Source organism: Protopterus annectens, chromosome 8.part0, assembly GCF_019279795.1.
Source record: "Protopterus annectens isolate FY-2018-M chromosome 8.part0, PAN1.0, whole genome shotgun sequence".
Classification (NCBI taxonomy): Eukaryota; Metazoa; Chordata; order Ceratodontiformes; family Protopteridae; genus Protopterus; species Protopterus annectens.
The window spans coordinates 101577031-101600434 of NC_056741.1; positions in this window are offsets into that span (position 1 = coordinate 101577031).

A 23404-nucleotide genomic window follows, 5' to 3' on the forward strand; every position below is an offset into this window, starting at 1 on the left:
ATGTACACCCACAGTAACAATCAGGTGTGCCCCCGGGTAGAAATGTACAAAGAATAGCTGTCCCCCCTGTATGTAGAAATGTTGATAAGTCTATGCAAACTGTCTCATGGAAGCCCTGCAGGCACAGCATGATCCCTGTTGATTTATGACACAAAGGTGAACCCTGCTGTAAAAATACAACTTGATTTTCCACACACATATAGTATAAATGTCTATACCAGGTGTGCTCACACACTTCAACAAATGTAGTGGATTTCATTCAGCATCACACTGAAATGTCATACTGGAGCATGCACACTGAAATGTCATACTGGGGCATGCTCACACACTTAAATAAACAAAGCAAATGTCAGGCAACAACATACTGAAAGGTCATACTGGGCATGCTCACACACTTAGGCTAAACATGGAGGTCATAATAAGGGATCTATGGACAAATGTGGATAGTCATCTCTACTTCCAGAAACACATTCACAAAGTGGTCAGAAAATCATGCTATGTGTTTCCACAAACTGCCAAGGTCTTAGCATGTAGGTCAAAGGAGGTTCCCTCTACTCATCAGTCATCAGACCTGTCAGAGAGTACCACAACACACTTGTGATGAATCTGACTAGGCACCTTCAGCAGCTGGAAAGACCACTGAAGTACCTCAACAAGAGGATTACTGGCCTCAAACAGTTGCCCCATGCAACATGACTGTATTTAACTCAATCTGTACTCTGTTGCATACTGTCTACTCAGGAGATCTTTGCCCAACAGACAGTTCCTTGTCATGGCAACACTCAGATCTGCTCTGAGTTACAGCTCAGAGGCACTAAATATACAGACCCAACTGATATTGCCAACATCCTGGCAGATAGGATCAGTGTTAACTTTACTCCCCTCTCACCCATGAAAGAGCGCATCTCTATAATGGAAGACTGCAAAGTTGCTGTCATCACGGCTGCACAGGTAAAAAACACTCTCCAAAGCCAGTATCACAGCAGCCATGGGACCAGATAACTTCCCAGGCTGTGTTCTACACAAATTATAGAATGAACAGGCACCACACCAACGTACCATGTTCAGTCATAGCCTCAACTCAGGCTTTGTGCCTGCTGAATGGTGCACAGCGATGGTTATCCCACTACACAAGGGTGGAGACACCACGGACCCCAGGATCTAGTGCCCCATTAGCCTGATGAGCCTGCTCTTCAAGGCCACGGAATGTATCATCATACAACTTATAAAACAATACATTGGTAATCCCCAAAGCCTGGACCACAACCATGATGGGTTTGTAAAATGCAGATCATGTCTCCTAAACCTGATAGATGACATTGAAGCAGTCACCAGAACCGTAGACAAGGGTAAGGTGGTTCGCACAGCCTATGTAGATCTTGCCACGGCTTACAACACCACCCCACACTCTGGAATTATAGATAAACCCACTAAACTAGGTATAAATTGCTATGTCACAAGATGGGTTGCCAACTGGCTTACCAACAGAACACACACACTGTGAAAGTAGCAGACTCCAAGTATGACTTCGGATCAGTGATGAGTGCAGTACCACAGGGTCCAGTCCTGGGTCTTGTCCTGTTTTGTATCTACTTCCCTGAAGTAAACCTTAACATGGAAGGTCTGTGGCTAATGTAGTTGCCAGATGACTGCAAACTAGGAGCCATAATTTTAAATACTAAAGATGTGGACATCCTATAAAAGGGCCTCACTGAGACAGATGGCTGTTGTCAAAGCCATGGGCTCAAGCTCAATGCCAAAAAGTGCATTGTCATCCCCTTTGTTAAAAACTCTGTAGCCATGAACTACAACATAGGCGGTAGTATACTTAACACTGAAAGTGTGACAAGAGACCTTGGTCACAGGTGAACAGTGGACACACCTGTGATAATTACATCCCCACAGTACTTGGGAAATCCTCCTATGTGGCACACCTCATCACAAAAGGTATCTCATGCAGAATAGAAGAGGACATTGTTCCCCTCAATTCATCACTCACTAGAACCATAATAGAGTACAATGCCCCTTTTGCTATGTACCTCACAAGACAACTACAACAACTGGAAAGCCTGCAGCAATACCTCACAAAGAGCATTAGCAGCCTGAAATACATGCCATACACAGACCATCTCAAAATGCTCCAGCCGTACTCCCTCGCATATCGCCTACTCAGAGGTGATCTCTGCCTAGCATACAAAGCTATGTCAAACACAGAGCTGTTGGACATGCTCCACGAAAAACACTCACAATCTTTCTGATCTTTGGACCAAAACCACAAGTGAAATACAAAAGGAAGGGGTGTATCCATTTACCTTATGGATACCTACACCTTCAGGTTAGTGGCACAACATGAGGCCTTGGAGACCATGCAAGTGCAACTAACATTGGGAAAGCTGCTTATCAGATTGTAGCCTGCTACAGATCACCTACCTTGTCTCAGGAACCTCACTCAGTATTCCTGAGAACAATGGAAAATATAAAGGTCCTATCAAACACCATTATATGAGGAGATTACAACTACCCAAACACTGAGTGGGAGAATTACTCATGTACAAATGTCCTTTGCCCAATGTTTCCTAGAGTTTAAAAACTCTAACGCCCTGGAACATCTGGTCACCACGCCCACTAGAGGTGGCAACATACTGGACCTGATCATCACCAACATGGGGTACCAGTGTTCCACAACAGAGATAAACCCCTTGCTGGTAATATCAGATCATAAAGTAACTGGACGTTTTTACATCCACCCCCCCCCCAGTTAATGAAACCACTGTGAAGACATTTTCAAAAGCAAACTGCACACTTCCCAAGACCAAAGTGGAAAGTTCCAAACCCCCTTGCTATAGGATAATGCTATACAATCTGCCGAATCATTTACAAGTGCATCCTATGAACATCTACAGGGATGCATGGATCAAGACATCCCAAATAAAACCAAGATGCACTCCTCCAAAAATAAGAAACCAATCTGGTGGTCGTTGCCCATAAATAAGCTAGACAGCAGAAGGAGGAAATGAACACATGATAGAACAAACTTCACAAAAGGAAAGGCATCACTGATCATTATTAGGAAGAAACAATGATTGCTCATAAAATAATCCAAGGCCAGTTTCTAAAGACAAATTGCCAAGGAATGTAAGAATAACAACCACAAAGCCTTCGTTAGCTATACCAAACATGTAGGTGGCAACTTCCAAATATTTTATTTTATATTTTATTTTATTTTATTTTATTTTTATTTTACATTTGTTGACCGGGCTAGTCTAGCTGGATACATGTCCATTTTCAGTAGAGGCCCGGGGAGATAAGCTCCACTATAAAACTTTACTGATGCTAAGTATAAAAACTGTTAAGAACTACATTCAAATATAAAAATATAGTAATAATCAAGTGGTATAAAAAGTAATGGAGTGAAGAAAGTATGTAGAACAAGACAGCAAGTAGTATGTAATAACATTTACATAGAGAGGGAAGTGGAAAATAGACGAAAAGAAAGTGAATTTAGATTGGGTGAAGCAAGTCAGATGAACATGAATTAATGTTAGTCAGGATTGGTACAGGGGCACAGCCATTGTGTTTTGAGGTAAAGCTTGAGTTTCTTTTTAAAGAGAGATTTTGAGGGAATAGATGAGAGTTCAGAGGGAAGCAGGTTCCAATATTTTCCAACAGTGTTTGAGAAAAGAGAGTCTCCGGCCTTGTTGTTTGATTTGACAGTGTCTATAAGAAGTTTGTGTGCAGATCTAAGGGACTTTAGGTTGTGGTATGGGTGAATCAGGCTTGATAGTATAGGGGGTTTGTCAGGTTGATAAAGAATTTGATGGGCTATGCTAAGTTGGTTAGTTTTTAGTTGCTGTTGATATTCCAGCCAGCCTAGTTGTTTTAGATTATTACAGTGGTGGGTGCTGTAAGGGTTTCCTGTGGCAAATCTGGCTATGTTGTGGTAGGAGTTTTCTAATTTTGACAGATTTCTTTTTGATAATTTGGTAAAAATTGGGGAGGCATAGAGAAGGGGTGAGATAAGGTGGGAGAGGGCTATAGCTGTCCTAGATTCTGGAGTGAGGAAAGGTTTGATTCTGTAAAGAGAGCCTATTTTTTTGTTAATGCTTTTTAGTGTGTTGTTAATATGGGCATCGAAGTTAAGGTTGTTGTCTATGGTAATGCCTAGTAGTTTGGTAGTTGACTCCTGTGATATAGGTGTGCCATTTGTTGATGTTATGGTAAAATCAATGAGGGGAGATTTGCTTGAAGGTGTAAAAAGGAGCAGCTTAGTTTTTTTAGGGTTGAGTAGTAGACAGTGCTGGGAAAACCAGTCTTCTACAGAGTTAAATATGTGTTGTGTGAGGGAGTGAAGGTGTGATACAGATGTGGCGGAGCAGATAAGTGTTGAATCGTCTGCGTACTGTATGCATGTGGCTTGGGGAGCCACATGGTGTAGGTCATTGATAAATAAAGAAAATAGGAGGGGACCTAGTATAGACCCTTGTGGGACTCCAATGTTGACAGGTAGCTGGGAGGATAGAGTGGAGTTCCAGAGTACTGCTTGATGTCTGTTTTGTAAATAGGACTTAAACCAGTTAAGAGATTGGGTATCAATTGAAGTGGATTGGAGAATGTGAATGAGTATTTGGTGGTTGACCATGTCAAAGGCTTTGGATAGATATAAGAAAAGTGCTGAGGAGAGGGTGTTATTGTTGCGATTTTTGTTGATTGTGTCTGTAAAGGAGAGGAGGGCAGTGGTGGTACTGTGGGAATGTCTGAAACCATGCTGGGTGTTAGAGAGTAGGTTATTATGGAGAAGGTGTTGAAGCAATTGTTTGTGTATACACCTTTCCATGATCTTAGATAGGGGTGAAAGAAGGGCTATGGGGCGGTAATTAGATATTTCAGTAGAATTTCCACCCTTATGGAGTGGGATAATGTGGGAGATTTTCCAGAGTTTAGGGACATATCCTTCAGTGATGGTTCTGTTGATCAGAATTGAGATAGGTAAGGCTATTGCTTTAGCTGCTAATTGCAGGTATTCTGCAGGTAATAGGTCAGCAGAGGGAGTACATGGTTTGAGTTTTTTTAGAAGGGAGAGAATATAAGTAGTTGGGACTGGTTGGAAGTGAAAAGTAGGGGGTGGGTTTAGTTTGCTCATTGTCATGTGTGCATTTTTGATGGGAAGTTGACTTGCTAAGGTTAACAATATGCTGTCAGCTACTGAAAAATGGCAAGAAATACACTGAACCAACTTACATTGCCCACATTCTGGGGGACAGGTTCAGTGCAAACTCCCCCCATCACCCCCAAAAGGGACTGTGTCCATCCCAAAAGAATGCAAAGCCCCAGACTTCATGGACATGCAGGTAAAGACAGCCCTCTCCAAAGCTAAGAACACAGCATCAATGGGACTGGATGGTGTCCCAGGCTGCATCTTATACCAGCCCCAAAAGGAACTACACCCTCACCTAAATTCACTGTCCAGACTCAATCGTACCACAGGCTATGTACCCAAAGAATGGCATATACCAACAGTCATCCAGCTCCACAAAGGGGGTACCACAACAGAACCTGGAAACCATCACCCTATAAGTCTACTCAGCCTGGTCTGCAAAGCTATGGAGCAAATTATCATGGAACCCATAAACAGAGACATTGGGGACCTCCAGACACTGGACTCTACCCAACTTGGCCTTGTTAAAGGCAGATGCTGCCTCCTAAACCTAGTTGACTTATTTGAAACAGTTACCAAGGACATAGATGGAGGTGAAAGTAGTCCACACAGCCCACCTGGACCTCACTAAGGACTTTCTACACCATTCCTCACTCTGTCATTATGGACAAGCTTACCAGCTTGAACATTTACAGCTATGTCACAGGATATGTGGCCAAGTGGCTCACAGATCAAACACACATGTTCAGAGTTGCAGGTGCCATGTCCGACTCTAAACCAGTCACAAATGGCATCCCACAGGTCTTGGTCCTGGGACCCCACCTGTTCAGTAGATACTGCTCAGAGGTACAGGCAAGCATGGGAGGTGTATGGCTGAACAGGTTTGCAGATGACTGCTAACTGTGGTCCATAATCAACTCTATGGCTGATACAGACATCCTCCAGAAGGGTCTTACAGAGACAGATACTTGGTGTCAAAACAATGCCCTCAAGCAGAATGCCAAAGAATGCATAGTCATCCCCTTTGGATAAAACAAAGTGCAAACAAATTACCACATAGGTGGTAATCCAGTATGTACGGAGAAAGTCATTATGGCCCTGGGGACACATGTAGATAGTAAACTCTCCTTTGATGATCACATGGCCAAAGTGTTTAGAAATTCCTTCTATGTAGCCCACCTAATGCCACCTAATGTAACCCACTTTGTCTAGTCTGATGATGTCACCATCCTACAAATATACCTGTGGAAAGGAGAACTCACAGTAATGTGTATAGCGTGTCATGTAAATGCATACTTTTGTAATTATCATAAAGTAGTTAGGTAGGGGTTTGAATCCTGCACTGGACAAGTGTTTGATCTCCTTGGAGAGGAGTAACCTGTTTGGAGAGTAGTAAAACACCTTAAAAGTGGTAAACTTATCTTTGTCAAGTTTGATGATATCACCATCCTACAAATATACCTGTGGAAAAATGAACTCCCAGTAATGTGCATAGCACATTGTGTTATGTGTACTCCCCTACTATCATAAAGTAGCTAGGTAGGGGTTTGAATCCTGCACTTGACAACTGTGTGTGTGTGTGTGATCTCCTTGGAGAGGAACAACCTGTTTGGAGAGTAGTAAAACACCTTAAAAGTGGTATACTTATCTTTGTCAAGTCCGATGATGTCACCATCCTACAAATATACCTGTGGAAAGGAAAACATCCAGTAATGAGTATAGCACATCATGTTAATGTGTACTGCTCTATTATTGTTAGGTAGGGATTTGAATCCTGCACTTGGGGAGTGTATGTGTGTGTGACACTGTTAGTCAATGTGTTGTGAGTTTTGCTTTTACTACAGTATGACAACAGTATGTGCATTGCACGTCAGGTAGCTGTGTGGCAAATACATATACGTACGTGACCTCAATTATTTCATAGGTGGGAACCCTGCTTTCTCCATGAACACATCTGTCATCTTTTCCAGAGTGTGCTGCTGCTTTCCAGACCTTAGGTCACATCTGTATGCTTGTGACAAGCCCAGCCACTGCAGTGATCCCTGGCCTAGGTCATCCGTGTCACACACACTCATTGCGGTTTCTATTGTATAGTGTAAGTGAGGGTTTATGGCTGAGGTATATTTCAGACCTGTTCAAATGCAGCAAAGTCTGTCAATGATGGCTATTCATTATAGGTGTACAACAACCTTTGTGGATATCCATGCAGACCCCTTATTGCTTATGTGATCCAGCGAGGTATTTCAAAATATGTTTGGAAATGTGATTACCAAAGGAGAGATGACGTAACACTTGGCTGCATGTACACATCGGTACATGATCTACATGTTGGTGGCTACTACCTATGTGGTACTGTGGGGATACTATGCTTTGTAAAGGTGGATGACTATGCTTTAGTTGGCTTATAGCTTTACAGCATGGGTTTGACAACAGGTATCTGTCTGTATGATACCCTTGTGGAGGATGTGTGTGTCATCTGGAGAATGCATTATAGGCCACAGTATGCATTTCCAGACGTGGACGGACATATCCCTACTGTGATTACTTGTACCTAAGAGAGCTATATGCCAAACAGGAGTGGTCTCAGGAATGGGTGCAGGTGAATACCACTGGTTACTGGCATAGTATAGTACCTGAAGGATCCAAATGTTACTGTGTGTCCTACATCTGTGTATCAGTTGTCAAGACATCATCTAACGATTGTTTATGGTCAGGCTGTTGAGGTTATGTATACTACCAGAATGCAAAACAATGACAGATAGTAAAAGTATCACCCACAGCACAGTGTCAAACCATGTCATACACACATGTGTACTCAAGTTCCAAAATGTGTGTAGTACAATGCATACTGGCCAACAATAGAAACTATGGAGTGTTACTGTGTAATACATGGCATGTCACCCTGCCCATGTGTCTACTATGCACGTACATGCAGACAGTGCACCATCACCATGTTCACAAATGTACATCTGCAAATCTGTGCTACACTCATCCCACACGTACTGTCCACTCTCTAACACATGCTGCCAATACTACACACATCAGCCAAGTGGCATGTGGGCTGACAATACACTACTGGAACTAACACTGGTGTAAACAATACTACATTGACAATAATAGCTTTAATGCATCATGCCTGCTCAGTTACACCTTCAAAGATATCATTGAACTTTACTGCTGACAATATGCTAACATTGCTATACTGCTATAAAGTCACCCTGTGCATCAGCACCATGGTAGCCTGTTCCTGTATCAATGTTACAGATGACAGGAGGTGGCACAGGTTTCATCATATGCACAGGGTGTGTTGTTGGTTTGCCAGAGGCCTACATTGAGCCATGCAATCGACATGTATGTGTGTGTGTGTGTGTGTGTGTGTGTTTGTGAGGGCCAAGAGTACTGTTATGGGATAATGTTGATGTAATGTATGTGGGTGTGTGTTAGCCCTAGGTGTCTGGTTTATGTGGGTGTGTGTCTGCATGCACACAGTTCCACCATGTGGCTGCCATATACGGGGATTTGTGGGACATTCACAGACTGTACCTGCCAGGCTTTACAGATCACCGTCTCTGGCCATGGATACGGTACCTGTGCCTGGCAGGTGTGCTACTGACAGTATCAGGTACTAAGCCAGACTGGGTACTATCCTCAGAGGTGGACAGATGTACTGGACCCAGGTCCCTGCTGGGACTGTCCAGAGCCACTTGCACGTGGTCTTCTAGGACGGTTTATAGACAACCCACCCCCAACATTGCTGGGGCTGGTTCTGGCACTACGGGAGCGGCTGTGACTTGAGGGATGTCCGCTGTGACTGTCAGCTGCTGATGTTGCTGGCATATGTCCACGTCAATGTCTCAACCATCCCACACTGTCCTGATACATGGACATGACATTGTGGAGGACATCTAATGTCTCACCCAAACTTCTATCAGTGACCTCAGTGTAATTACGGATGGCACCTGCTAGGTCATGGATACTGTCAATTACAGCGGTGTTATGTGTCCTCTGTGCCCTTAGTCCCTGTCTGGTGTACTGTTCCATACGTGCCTGTGCCTCCATGACAGCCTAGAACATGCGTGAGGTTGTAAGACCTGTGGCACATCTACCAGGGGCATGATGAGCGGCAGTGCTCCGATGAGAACCCCTGAACATCTGCCTATGTGGTACCGTTCCAGACATCTGGGTATTGCTGCTGTGTTGGAATGCATGTGCCATAGATACCACACTGTCCTGGCCAATGCCGACTGTACACTGTCCTTCAGCTAAGGACATTGGTGATGGATGTATTGGCAGTATGATTGTGTGCATGGATGGGGTGGACACTTTTGTACTGTCGATTGGTGGCCCTACGACAGACCCTGGCAAACATGCCTGTGCCTCAACACACCTATCCTCATTATCACTATTTGACTCAGTGACATCAGGTTCCCTGCTGCAGTGAACCAGCCCAGCCTCAGTACCTGTGAGAAGAAAACAGGAAACACACTTTACGACCTGTACATGATGTTGGAACACATGCACACATGAACACATGAACACATGCACACATGCACACATGCACACATGCACACATGAACACATGCACACATGCACATATGAACACATGCACACATGCACACATGCATACATGCACACAAATACACTCATCACTAAAGCAGACACACACACACACACACACACACACACACACACACACACACACACACACACACACACACACACACACACACACACACACACACACACCACCACCAATCCAGAACATGCTCAATAGAGGTTGATGATGGGGTAAAGTATCACAAGCCAAACCGTCATATCACACGTGTCAGCATGCAGGACGTGTGTTGCTCAACAGCATGCAGTGCGAGTGTAGACAGCCCTTGCTAATAACAGTATACATGGCTCTGATGCATGTGTGTTGTTGTTCAGTGATTGGCCTCACCCTGGAACACAATGTGTACATGGACACAACATTGCTGTGCAAGTATTAAAAGCTCTGCAATGCCCTGTGCACCATCACTCACAGGTATACATACCATGGCTGGATGTGTATCTGTGTGTCACATAAATATCTATTTCTGATTAGAGCGTCTGTGTCTTTAGCAGATAATTGTGAACACAGGTTTAGCACATGCATGCTATGCATACACACAGGGTGAGTGGTGCATGTATACCTGATGGAATACCATTGCTCAACATAGCCATTGTACAGTGGTTATGGTGAGTGTAGGACATATTGTGGACATGCCAGTGCCAGCCATGACATGGCATGCTACAATACAACTGCAAGATTAAACATCACACATACTCAATGTGTGTTATATGACCTATACACTCAATAGCATTACAAGACATATATGTGTCACTTTGTACAAATGGTGATTGCTATGCATATTGTGTATAGGTGCATATGTTTGCACACACACAACATTGAGGTGTATAACAATGAATTCTATGTGTAGTACTGTGGTTACTGTAACTGGATGGGGTGTAGTACCATGAGCCATCATCATGCAGCATCATGTAGTCACTCAAGGCTACTAATGTGTGCCAGACCAGCACCTAGCATACTGTACCTGAACTGCAGTACCATAGCTACATTCACCATTTCACAGCCAGTTGTTACATGGGTTTGTAAGGTGCCCAATAGGGAGCATTGCCTAACATGAATGTGTTATGTGTTGAAGAGTGTCACACAGCCCCAGGATAGACATCTACCCCTCAGGTATATTATGTGTGCTGTGTGGATGACATTTGGGTTACTGGAGTGTGACCTTACAGTGGGTGTCTGAATACGCCATATGTAGCATTTTAATGTGTACTGTGTATGACAAAGCTGTGTATGTTGTGTGCATGTGTATCGACTCTGCCTATCCAATGTCTACTACAGTGTTGCCACAATTGTGTGGGATGCTCTGTGTATTGCATGTGTTTGAGGCAGCTACTCACGTTACTGGGATGTGCATAGTCTCACAGCAAACATGCAGAGCATGCATTATGCATAGGTGTGTTACATGTACATGGCCTACACCTCACCTATGACATGCACATTTAGTTTGCAATATTAAATGTAGAACACACTCACCAGCATGGGTTTGCTGCCTTGCTGTCACACCAGAGGGACCTACAAGGATATGAGACAGTTTGTCAGTGGCAACAACTGCGGCATTGTTACTGTGGGTTTGCAATCTTACATTAGCACAATGGTTGACAGTCACAGGCCTACAGATTATGTTCCAAATTATCAGGACTGCACTACACCAGGCTCCACATCTTCTAACTACACAGTACACATCTCACATATGCATGATCTACCAATAGAGGTAACAGTAGTCTACAGATATGCCATGTTACCTGCACACTCCGTGTCAACTTGCTGGGTGGCACCAGCCTCCATGATGATACATGTTTGCCGTTGTTGTTGTTGGCCAGGAGCCACCAGGCTGAGGAGCAGCTCCTCCGCTCTGGTGAGGGGGGGATGGATGGCTACCCCACCACCTTTGGCAAGCTGTTGTCTACGGACATCAAATGCACGCTGCCGGACATATCTAAGTAAATCACTGCAGTGATGGCGTACCTGCTCATATGTCTGGTTATGCATTGCCTATGTCATTTACCCTATGGACAACATCTTGCCACAGTGCAGTCTGCTCATGCTGGTCCTGGCTGGTTCTTGAGAACAGCAGGGTGTAGTGCTGAACCAGGCTGGTTGTTATTTGTTCTTCCTCTGCTAGCCTATAGGTAGGATTGCGATGGTGGGCCATGACCCTGGAAGACAATGAAAGAATATGTGTGAGCAAGTCATGTGGCACACTTAACATTCTAAAGTACAGATATCACTGAACTGCCATATATAACAACCTATTGGCTGTCAGAGGATACACACTTTCAATACCACATATGAGTGCTCAAACCACAACTGCCTGACAGTGCCTGGCACGCTCTATATATCAAACCATGTTCTGCACAGCAACAAAGAGAAACCAGTATGTAAGACTATACAACAGTACATGGCACATTGTATGCGACACAAGGCACCACCTAGCCACAGGAGGTATATATCAATATAATGCATAAAGAAACATGTCATCCATTGCAACAATTGTAAAGTCCAAATACAGCATTACCAGTATACCACACTAGTTGTTGATGGCAAATCCCTGCCTAACATATGTGCACATTCGTTATTATAGGTGGCATACTGCTGTACTAGACTATACATGTTGCTAGATAAGCACTTATATCCTGTAACACACATATGACCGAGTGCATGTTACAGGCATACCCACACACACATCAGACATATATACAAGACACAAAGGTATGGCAACCCATATGAGCTTTACCTGTGTACCATACAGTACTGTGTGCAGGGGTGGCTCGTGGCATCAGACTGCCGGACTGCAGCCCCCTCAGCTAAAAAAAAGAAAATGTAAAAAAGTACCTTTTTTTGTGTGACAGTAGCAGATGTATTTTTTTGGTTTAAATGCATCTCTTCGAGTCCGCGACTCGCAAGTACGCGCATGCACACTTTAACCGCCTCGGGTTGCGGTGGTTTTAAATAGATTTTTCTTTGTTGTTTTTATTGCAGCCTGGTGGAGTAATTAAGGCATCATTGTGATGCTCAGAAGTCTATACGGTTCCAAACCGCATAGAATTGGAAGGGGCTCAGACTGCGACGTCCGCAGGCACGTCATGACGTGCTTGCTGGGCTAAATGCTGCTGATTGGTTGTTGCTCTCTTCCCAGGCTTTATGTGCTGGGAAAAGAGCGAGAATCAATCAGATAGTCAGTTGTGGGCTTGTGTATTGATTTGTGACTGTCTGAGTCAGTCACACGGGAAGGAACGATTATTTTATTAATAATTTTTGCCATTGTGGATTTTAATTTTTTTTGGGTGCTATAATATTTTGTCAGCTGTGCTGTGCAGCCTGTGCTGAAGGAAGAACATAAGAAGAAGAACTGAAGAAAGAAGAAGAAAGAAAAGAAGTTAGAAGAAGAACAGAGTGAAGGTGCAGAACTAAAGTAAGTATACTCTTTATTATGTTCCTTTGTAAATAAAGAGAAGGAATCCCAAATATAGATTATATCTTCCTGGAGAAATTGGCATTTAAATTTTAATTCACCCTGACTGGTGCAATGTATTGCAATTGTGGAAAGGCTGAAAAATGGCATTTAAGATAAAGGTGTGGATATATGAAACTATTACTCACTGAAAGTGACTGAACTGCAAGTACATGCTGATGAGGAGCATACGTCTTTTCTGCATCTTAGAATAGCTAGTGAGATGCTCGGATGTGGTGTGCTTTCATTTTCTGTATTAGAGATTTTGTATAGGAAAAAGTGGAATGTATTAAAATAAACTTTATAGAGGTAAGAATTACAGATAGAGCTAGTACTCAGTAAATGAAATGTGTGGGAGTGTAGACATCCCAATAACATGCATTGTGCAGCCTAAAAGGAGGGTCTTGTAGCAGTTCTGTGTATACCAAGGAGTCTGGACACATGCTACAGTAGTAGTGTATTTGTATATACAAATAGATAGAGATACATATACATGGGTCTGGGTGAATTACATTACAGTATATATTTTTAGATAATGGCAGAAGCTATGTCCCATTTGAAATATGAGATTCGGCATAAAGCATGGAAAAAAGAAGAAATAGAGAAAAAGGAAAACTTCTCATTCAGTCACATACAGACTGCATTTCTTTTTAAGGTTCTGGTGGTACTGCATATTCTGCATTTTAAAAATGATTTGCACTTGGAGTGGTAACTTCTGCCTACTTTGTGAATCCTTTACTGTCTCATGGAATGGCACCTCTAGCCTTTTAGTGCAACTTAACATAATGGCTGTAAGCCACTAGCAACAAGCACAAATCTACTTTGAAGAGGTGTGTGTTTTTATAAAGCGGGTAACTATTACCCTTACTGTATATCTTTTTTTTTTAATAAAAACCACCAAAAAATGTTCCTTCTTGCTTGTTGTGGCTTTGTAATATTTCATTTTATTTGTAGTGACATTAAAAGATATGAAGTACTGGCAGGGATTGTGCACTGTGCTTCCAAGCTGTAAGCGACATAATAAAGCACTACATTTTACTACTACAGTTGTGTGATGGGGTGCTTCCTGTTCTCCTTGGATGGATTGGGTGGATTCATCTGGACAGTATGCTGCTGTGAACTGTCAAAAACATTTACCTAATAAAAATATAGATGCAAAATATGACTAACAATTAACTCTAATAAGGTAGAATAACACCAATCTAAACAACAAGATGGCATAAGGCATTTCTGGTCCAAAAATAAGAATAACTAAAATAGCAAACCAAATCATCCCTTAATTCGATAAGCAATATTATGCTAGTAAGCTACTGCCCTGCCCAGTACGCTTAGACGGTAAGACTCTCCAACACCCAACTGTCCATTGCTGAGAGAATGGATGGATGGTTTCATCCCAAGCTTCAGGGTGCCTACCTTGGATAAGGAATAAATGGGATTTGCTATTGCCACTACAGAAGGAATGAATGAGTTGTTTGGGTGTCCAGAGTTTCGCAGAATGCCCAGATTTTTGGTGTGTTCCTCACAAAATTTGTGGTTTCCTGGCAAATCAATACAGCTGAAGCTACTAAATAATGATATACATTTGAGTTTCAGACTTCATATCCTTCAGAAAATGCATGACAAAGGGGCGTGGCCAAGGATGAACACAGGATAGCAGCAGATTTCTTCAGCTCCACCAACATAACTGCCCTGACAGGAAATAATTACTTTTAAATTCAACTAATGTAATAATTTTCTTTCTAAATACGTTTGGAATATCAGTTTCTTGAATAATATCAAAAAAAGAAAGAAAATTTAAATAATTTTCCTGTCAGAAATCATCTTGGAAATTTCTCTTTCATCACCTCTGTTCAGAATGAGTTCCAGTAAGGCTAGCAGTCAGGATTCCAGCATCAAGAAAGAGCTTCAGTCTTTACTATTAACTATTCAGCAACTAACATCTAAAATGGACAGACTGGATACTAAAATTGATAACTTTATAGAAAAAACTACAAAACAAATGGATTTGTTACATCAAGACTTACAACATCAGAAAGCTCAGATTACTGTTATAGAAGAGACTCTTAATGATATGGACAACAGAATTCAAGAAGAAGAAATTAACATTGAATTTTTACTGAAACAGAACACACAACTACAATCCAAACTTGATGACCTGGAAAACAGATCCAGATGCAATAATATTAGGATTTTTGGACTGCCAGAAAATATAGAAGGTAACAACATTACTTCCTTTTTAAATACTTGGCTTCCCAAAACTTTGGATTTGTCAGAAGCATTTTATTTTGGTATTGAAAGAGCCCATAGGTCTTTATCTAATTTTAACTCTAATAAAAAATATCCTAGATCATTTATTGTAAGATTTTTATCATCTTATGACAAGGAGATGGTATTAAAATCTGCATGGGCTAAAGCACCTATAAAAATTAATGAAGCAACTGTGCATTTTGACAATGACTATTCTTCCTTGGTAATTACTAAAAGAAATTTTTTTTTGCCATTAATAAGAGAGCTTAAGAAAGCACAGTTCAAAACTTACCTTTTGTTTCCTGCCAAACTAAAAATCTTTTTACCTGATGGCCCTAGAATTTTTGAAGACTTGGACTCTGCTTTGCTGTATATTAAAAAAAATAAAATATTAGATAAAATAGAAGATATGGAATGGGCAAGTCCTTCGCTAAAGAGGATGGCAACAGAAACTTCTTGGAAGACTTCGGAGAAGTAAAAAAGACTAAAAAACAAATGACATGTTCTATATTTTGTTTTTCTTGTGAACTCTTCAATTACAGTTACTACATTTTCAGAAAGCCACAAATGTTTTAAAGATATATTCAAAGTTACTTTTTGTGTGCAAAGAACTGTTATGTTTTATAAATAATCAAACTTTCTGAGGAACAAATAACATGCTATGAATCAACTTGTTTCTCTTTGTGATAAAGAGACCTAAGGTTAGTAATTTGATACATTTCCTTTCTCTTCTTGTTTTAAATAATGGCATTCTTTCTAAACTATGCATTTACCGAGGGGTGGGGGAGGGTAGGGAGAGAAGTTTGATGAAAAATATGGAATAAGTGAAATAATAACGTATTAGCTCTTTAAAATTATTTATACTGTTTAAACACTGTTGCTAAATATTATACCATGACTTAATTGCTTATACATGATTTCAAATAATATGTCATGATATAATTGCGAATAATTAGAACTAAAATAGTTGTAAGTAATACGTCTCATGTTTAACATTATTAAAACAAACAGCAAATAATATATCTTTGTAGATACTCTTTGTAGCTTCTTTTTTTCTTTCTTTCTTCTCTCTCTCTTTCTTTTTTTCTCTCTTTTTTCTTTCTTTCTTTCTCTCTCTCTTATATATATAGTTATATACTTCTGATAATACTGATATATGTATATAATAAGATCTGTATGAGAAAATGAAACGGGGCATATAAAAATAAGTTGTATAATATGTTAAATAACTGTAGGCTTGGTTTCACTGTCATAGAGACTGTAATGACTTGTAAAATACTTTGCGAAGGTTTTGCACTGTTTAGATTCATTTGTATTACTAAATGAATGTCATTCACTTGCTTTTGCTAAAATTCCCGCCAGAATGTTATGGGAGACAATCTGGGATGTGGGTTTCCTCGTGAATAGTGTCCTCGAGTTGTTTTAAAAGCTTCAACACTCAGAATACACGCAGAGAAGCTGAAAGCAGTCATTTTGAACTTTGACCCCTGATTTCACACTGACACATCGCAGATTCATGAATAATGCTGTTTCAGGAAGTAGAACTGCTGTAAATGCGACTTTATGATGAAAAACGAACTTTATGACACCTAAATGTGAGTTATTCCTTATAACAACTTATTTATTTAAGATGTATTTTATAAAATATAAAAGTTATAATGATTTTAAATGATTTAGTATGCCATAGTAAACAAGTGAGATATTTTAGAAGGCATAGAAGGTAAATCACATATACACTTGTTTTTGAAAGCTTATATGACTGCAGCACACTAATGTATATAAATACTTTTGATTCAAACATATATAATGTTATAAATGATTTACCTTGGCTAACTGACAAGCATAAGTATCATTATGATTATATTTAAGAAGAAATTGTCAGGTGACATATTTTAAAGCTGCAGTTCAGATATATAAAATACACAAGGCTTTCATCACAATGATTTATGTATAACTAGGAATTAACATTGCTGTGCAGTATGATTTTTTAACTTAAGTATGAGAATAAATATTTTATTTGATTGGCAATAATAAGTATGAGAAGTAAGCTTTTGGTGCAAGTAATTTAAAGTTTTTAAAACTGTTAATTGCATTTCTATGGCAGAAAGTAGGAATTCTCTAATATATGTAATGTTTGAACCATAATAGCCTAAGATATTGAATTCAAATGAACATAAGAACTTATTCTTACAAACTTTTAATAAACTAACATATGGATATGCCCCCCCCTTTTTTTTTTCTCTCTCTCTCTCTTCTCTGTTCCCATTATCAAGATTGTTAGAATGCTAGCTATTTTGATTATGAGTGTATTATACAGAATAGATGTACATAGTAATATGAGCTGTTTCTAAATGTTCTTACTTGTTTATATGAAGCTGATTTATAAATTGTTTAGCTTTGTCATAATAGATAATCTAATTAAATGAGGTTAACTTTAGTTAATAATAGTTAGTATTGAATTAATTTGGTGGCAGCTGAGGTACTGCTGCTTAGGATTGGGGGATAACTTGAGTGGTATGAGCTACTTGAAGTTGGAGTTCTTAACTCCAGGCTGGGTGCAATGTTTAATCCTAACATTATTTTCACCTGATCATTGTTGTATGCATATAGTTCTGACATCCACATCACATTTTATAAACTCATTGTCACTACGAATAAAAGTGAAACTTACAAAAAATTCCATAAGATTTTCATTAAATACAGTTATAATTAATGGAACACCTAAAGGAGGAGATATAATATCACTTATTTTGTTAATTGTTATTCTGATTATATGTCTTATATGTTTATAAAAGCTAAATGATATCTCTAAAAGGAATTTCTTTAAACATTAATGGATTGAATAACCCATGTAAAAGGGCAAGTTTAATGAGATATATTAATTTGCATAGAGCCAACTTAATATTCCTTCAAGAAACACATCTCCTGAAAAGGATATAGATAAATTAGCCACTAATAAATATACAGTCTTGGTTAGTTCAGAACACACACAGAAAAAGAGAGAAGTGGCTATTTTATGGAATAAAAATATGCCCATACCTAAAACTATTAAGTCTTATAAAGATGATAAAGGAATGTTCTGTATGGTTACAATACAGATTAATGGGAAGATATACACATTAATCAATGTATATTGGATACCAGGAATCGGCATTAATACAGTGAAACACCATCTCAATAAGATCATATCATTTTCTATAGGAGATATTATTTTAGCAGGTGACTTTAATTGTATCCTACATGAAAAAGATACTACTACTATAGGAAAAAGGAAAATTACATCTAATGCAAAACATTTAAAAGATTTTGTTAATTTATATCATTTGAATGATATTAATAATCAGATAGATTCAAAATCATTACCATACACTTTTTTTTCTAACAGATATAAAACTTATTCAAGAATAGATAGAGTCTTTATTTCTAACCAGATGGTAACAGACTTAATTAATTCCAAAATCATTTTGTGTCCTATATCAGATCATAATTCAATTGTCTTTGAGTTTATGGTAAAAAGTACTTATAATGTTCAGATCAAAAGAATACCAGCATACTTAACTCAACTAAAAGACTATAAAGATTATATACTTTCAGAAGTGCAACATTTCTTAGACTTAAACACTAAACCTGATGTCTCCATTGTTTACATGTGGGATGCTTTAACATCATATTTATATGGACAAAGTATCAGATGGTATAATAATAAAAGGAAATCTTGGGACAAGGAATTACTAGATATTCAAAGCAAATTAGACTCATACAAACATAATAATAAAGAAAATATTATGGACAAAAAAGTCATTGAGGAAATAAATAAATTAAATGAGAAATACAAAGATATTTTAACCCATAAAGTCAAAATAACATTAGAGAAATATAAGTTTTTGTCTTACTCAATAAGTCCCAAATACTTACATAAACTTAAAAATAAAACAAAAAGGTTGAATAAGCAAAATCATATCAAAGAAATTTTCTCTCCAGGGAAAAAGAAGAATGTTTCTAGTTTACCAAAAATTTTAGATGAATTTAGAAATCACTTTCACAAAATTAATCATAATAACATTAATATGGATCCTAAAGATAAAATAAAGAAATTTATAACTACAAACATGAACAAAAAACTTAACAAACAACAGACTAAACTAATAGATAAAAATATTTCATATACAGAGGTTATTACACAAATAAACAAACTTAAATCAAATAAAGCACCGGGTAATGATGGTATTATACCAGAGATTTATAAAATTATTCCTAAAAGTACTTAATCATTAATACATAAGGTTTTTATTTTGGCTCAAAATGAGTTAACAACTCCCCCATCTTGGCAATACACATTTATTTCACCAATTTTAAAACCCAATAAAGACCCAACCAGATGTACTTCATATAGACCTACATCATTACTTAATGTTGACTATAAAATGTTTATGAGTATTTTTGCTGATAGATTAAAGACAATCATCCCAGGCATAATAGATATAGATCAGATAGGCTTTATTATAAATAGAAATACTTTTGATAATATAAGGAGAACTTTAACGTTAATTGATTTTGCAAACAGGAAAAAGAAAGATTTAACACTTATTAGTCTCAATATAAGTTCAGCATTTGATTCAGTAAGTTGGGACTACTTGTTTATCTTACTAAAGTGCACAAATTTCTCTGATGCATTTGTAAATCTAATTGAACATTTATATAAAGGAACACTGGCTTATATTAAGATAGGAACATATGTCTCACAAAAAATACCCATTTTAAAAGGTACAAAACAAGGGTGTCCACTCTCACCACTATTATTTACTTTAATAATGGAGCCTTGGGCTAATTTGATCAGAAATAGTACTGATATAGAAGGATTTGATATAAATGAAAATACAATATCTAAAATTCAACTTTTTGCAGATGATGTTCTAATTACGTCATCAGGAACTAACTCCTCTATGCAGTCCTTATTTGATAAAATGCTGGATTTTAAAAATATCTCTGGTTTGATATTTAATGAAGAAAAAACTAAAATATTACCAATATACACACGAAAAAATGTCCTCATTAATGATTTTAACAAATATATACCCAACTCAGCTCAGATAACCTACTTAGGTATAATATTAACTAAAGATATTAAATCCATTATACATAATAATTATAGTAACTGTCTTCTTAATATACAAAATATTTTCAATAGCTGGAACAATATGTTTTTTACCATGGAATAGAGACTCACAATTATTAAAATGATAATATTCCCTAAGATATTATATTTAATACAATCAATAATACTCCCACCTACAAAAATAATTATTAAGAAATTGAATTCATTAATTTTAAATTTCTTATGGGCACCAAATAGACCTAGGATTGCATTAAAGAAACATACTAATAGCTGGTCTCAAGGGGGCATTTCATTTCCAGACTTTAATTTATATACTATCTCTTCTATTATAAAAGTTATTACTTTGTTAATAGATTAGTCATATGTTGCAAGATGGAAAGATTACTGGGAACTAATTAGCATTCACTTCATGAAAATCTCTTTAATACATAAAAATATTATTGTAAATAACCCCATGTTATGGTTACTAAAAGAATTTTGTACTTCATCTATTACACCAAAATATATAATTAGTTACCCATTAAACATTATTATTAGTTATCGTAATTTTATATTTATGCATCCTAGGTATAAGGAATGGAATTTTATCCTATTCCCTATAATGTATACACAAGGTATTCTTTTGTCAACCACCTCTGAAAGAACTCTTTTAGTCACTGAGAATGATTTAAAGTATTGGTATCAGTTGCTGTCTGATAATAAAGTTAAAAATTTAGACTTCTTAAAGCAAGAATTTGATTTGAGAGAAACATGTTGGTTAGAAATTCAGACTTTTAGACAACATCTTATTAATAAAATTGATTTAATGTCTTTAACAGTTAAAGCATCTGTTCCAATTCTGATTGATTACTTGATATTAAATTTACAACATAGAGTTTCTGATAAAGGTAAGCTTTCACACATACATAAAATTATTAGAGAAGAAACTCATTACAGTTCAGATACCTATTGGAATTATTTCATTTCCATTAATGGTGAATCACCAAAACAACAAGATAAACAATATATATTAGAATCTGCTTATAAAACTACTTCTTCCATTAATTGGAGACTTTTTACTTGGAAATTTTTACATAGATCTTTCTATACACCTTTAATGATGAATAAAATAAATAATAAAGACAACTTATGTAAAAGATGTAATATAGAAATAAATGCTGATTGGGCACATATGTTTTATGACTGTGTAAAATTGAAGGAATATTGGAAGTTAATCAATGATTTTTTGCAGGCCCTTTTCACAGATAATTTCATTGTTTCTAAATCACTTATATTATTTAACACTCCTGTTCCTAAATGTGTTAAAAAAGTTAAACTTCGCTTATTATGGTCTATTCTAGCAGTGGCTAGAAAAATAATAACCAGAAATTGTATTTCAGATACTCCTCCTTCATTTAATGAATTTAAAAATGTTATGACTGAAGTGTGTCATATGGAATTGATGACAATAAAATCAAGAACTACTAGAAAAACGTCTTACTATATTATATGGGATACTTTACAAAACCTGTTAAAAAAATCTTAGTTTCAATAATAAGACATTACAGTTTAATCAATTGATTTGATTTGTAGTGGATGTCTCTGTAAATACTTTGGTTATTTTATTAAATGTTATAACTATTTATATTTTAACTGCTTGTATAAGATTGTTATGATATTTATGTTGTATGTTAAAAACAATAAACTTGTTTTAAAAAAAAAAGAAAATGCATGACAACACAAATCCTATTGTCCTAGTAACTTTCTAAGTTGATAAGAGCATTGTTTAAAACCTGTCACTATTTTTGGGCCTTTCTTCCCCCATTTCTTTAGGCTTTGTCCAGATTTCTTGCTCCAACAGGTTGAGAGGTATGGGTTTCCAAAGGAATTATGCTGTGGGCAAAACAAAATGTTAAGCATTTGAAATGTTGGCACCCACTAGATCAAGTTCCAAAACACAGAGACTCAGTGGCAAAAAACACATGACTTGTGTGTATATCTATACAATGTATACATGCACACACACACACATATATATATATATGTGTGTGTGTGTGTGTGTGTGTGTGTGTGTGTGGATGGATGGAATAGTGCCTTTTCTTCAAGATATGGTGATCTTAGAGTTATTATATATAAGTTCGGGGAGGGGGGAAGGCTCCTTCAAAAAAGAAGTATAAAGGAGAAGAATGATGTTCGGGATTCACTCTTTTCCTGCATGTCCAATCTTTTTTTTTTCATTGTGTCATCACTCAACATTCCATGTACCATCATTTCATTATGGAGCCCAAAAATACTGTATTTCTAAATGGACTTCTTCCCGTGAATAACTTATGTTTACTCTAGAATCTGTGGCTTTCTCTTTGGGTTAAGGGCTGGTAATCAGCTTCCTTTTGTGTGGTCCTATTTGATACAGGTCACCTGAATGCCTTTTGCAATGCACAGCACCAAAATGAAGTCCATGTCTATTTTCAGAATGCTAGACCTTCTAGGTCAAGCAGTATATAAATCATTGTCAATACAGAGAAGCTTGTTAAATATAATTTGTTACATTCTGCACCTTTACTTCTTCTACCACAATATGATATTTATGCAGAATTATAGACAAGATCAGCAGAACCCTTTCCATGTTGCTGTGCTGTGTTTTCCATTTTAAGCATTTCTTTTTTTTTTTTTTTCATGAAAGTTTTGCCCTTTCTAATGTCTGGTTGCATTTTAACCTCTCCCTGATAATTGCAGGAATTTTTATATCAAATGAGGAGGAAGGATACATATATTGGTAACTCATGGACACAAATGACTGTGTGTGTGTGTGTGTGTGTGTGTGTGTGTGTGTGTGTGTGTGTG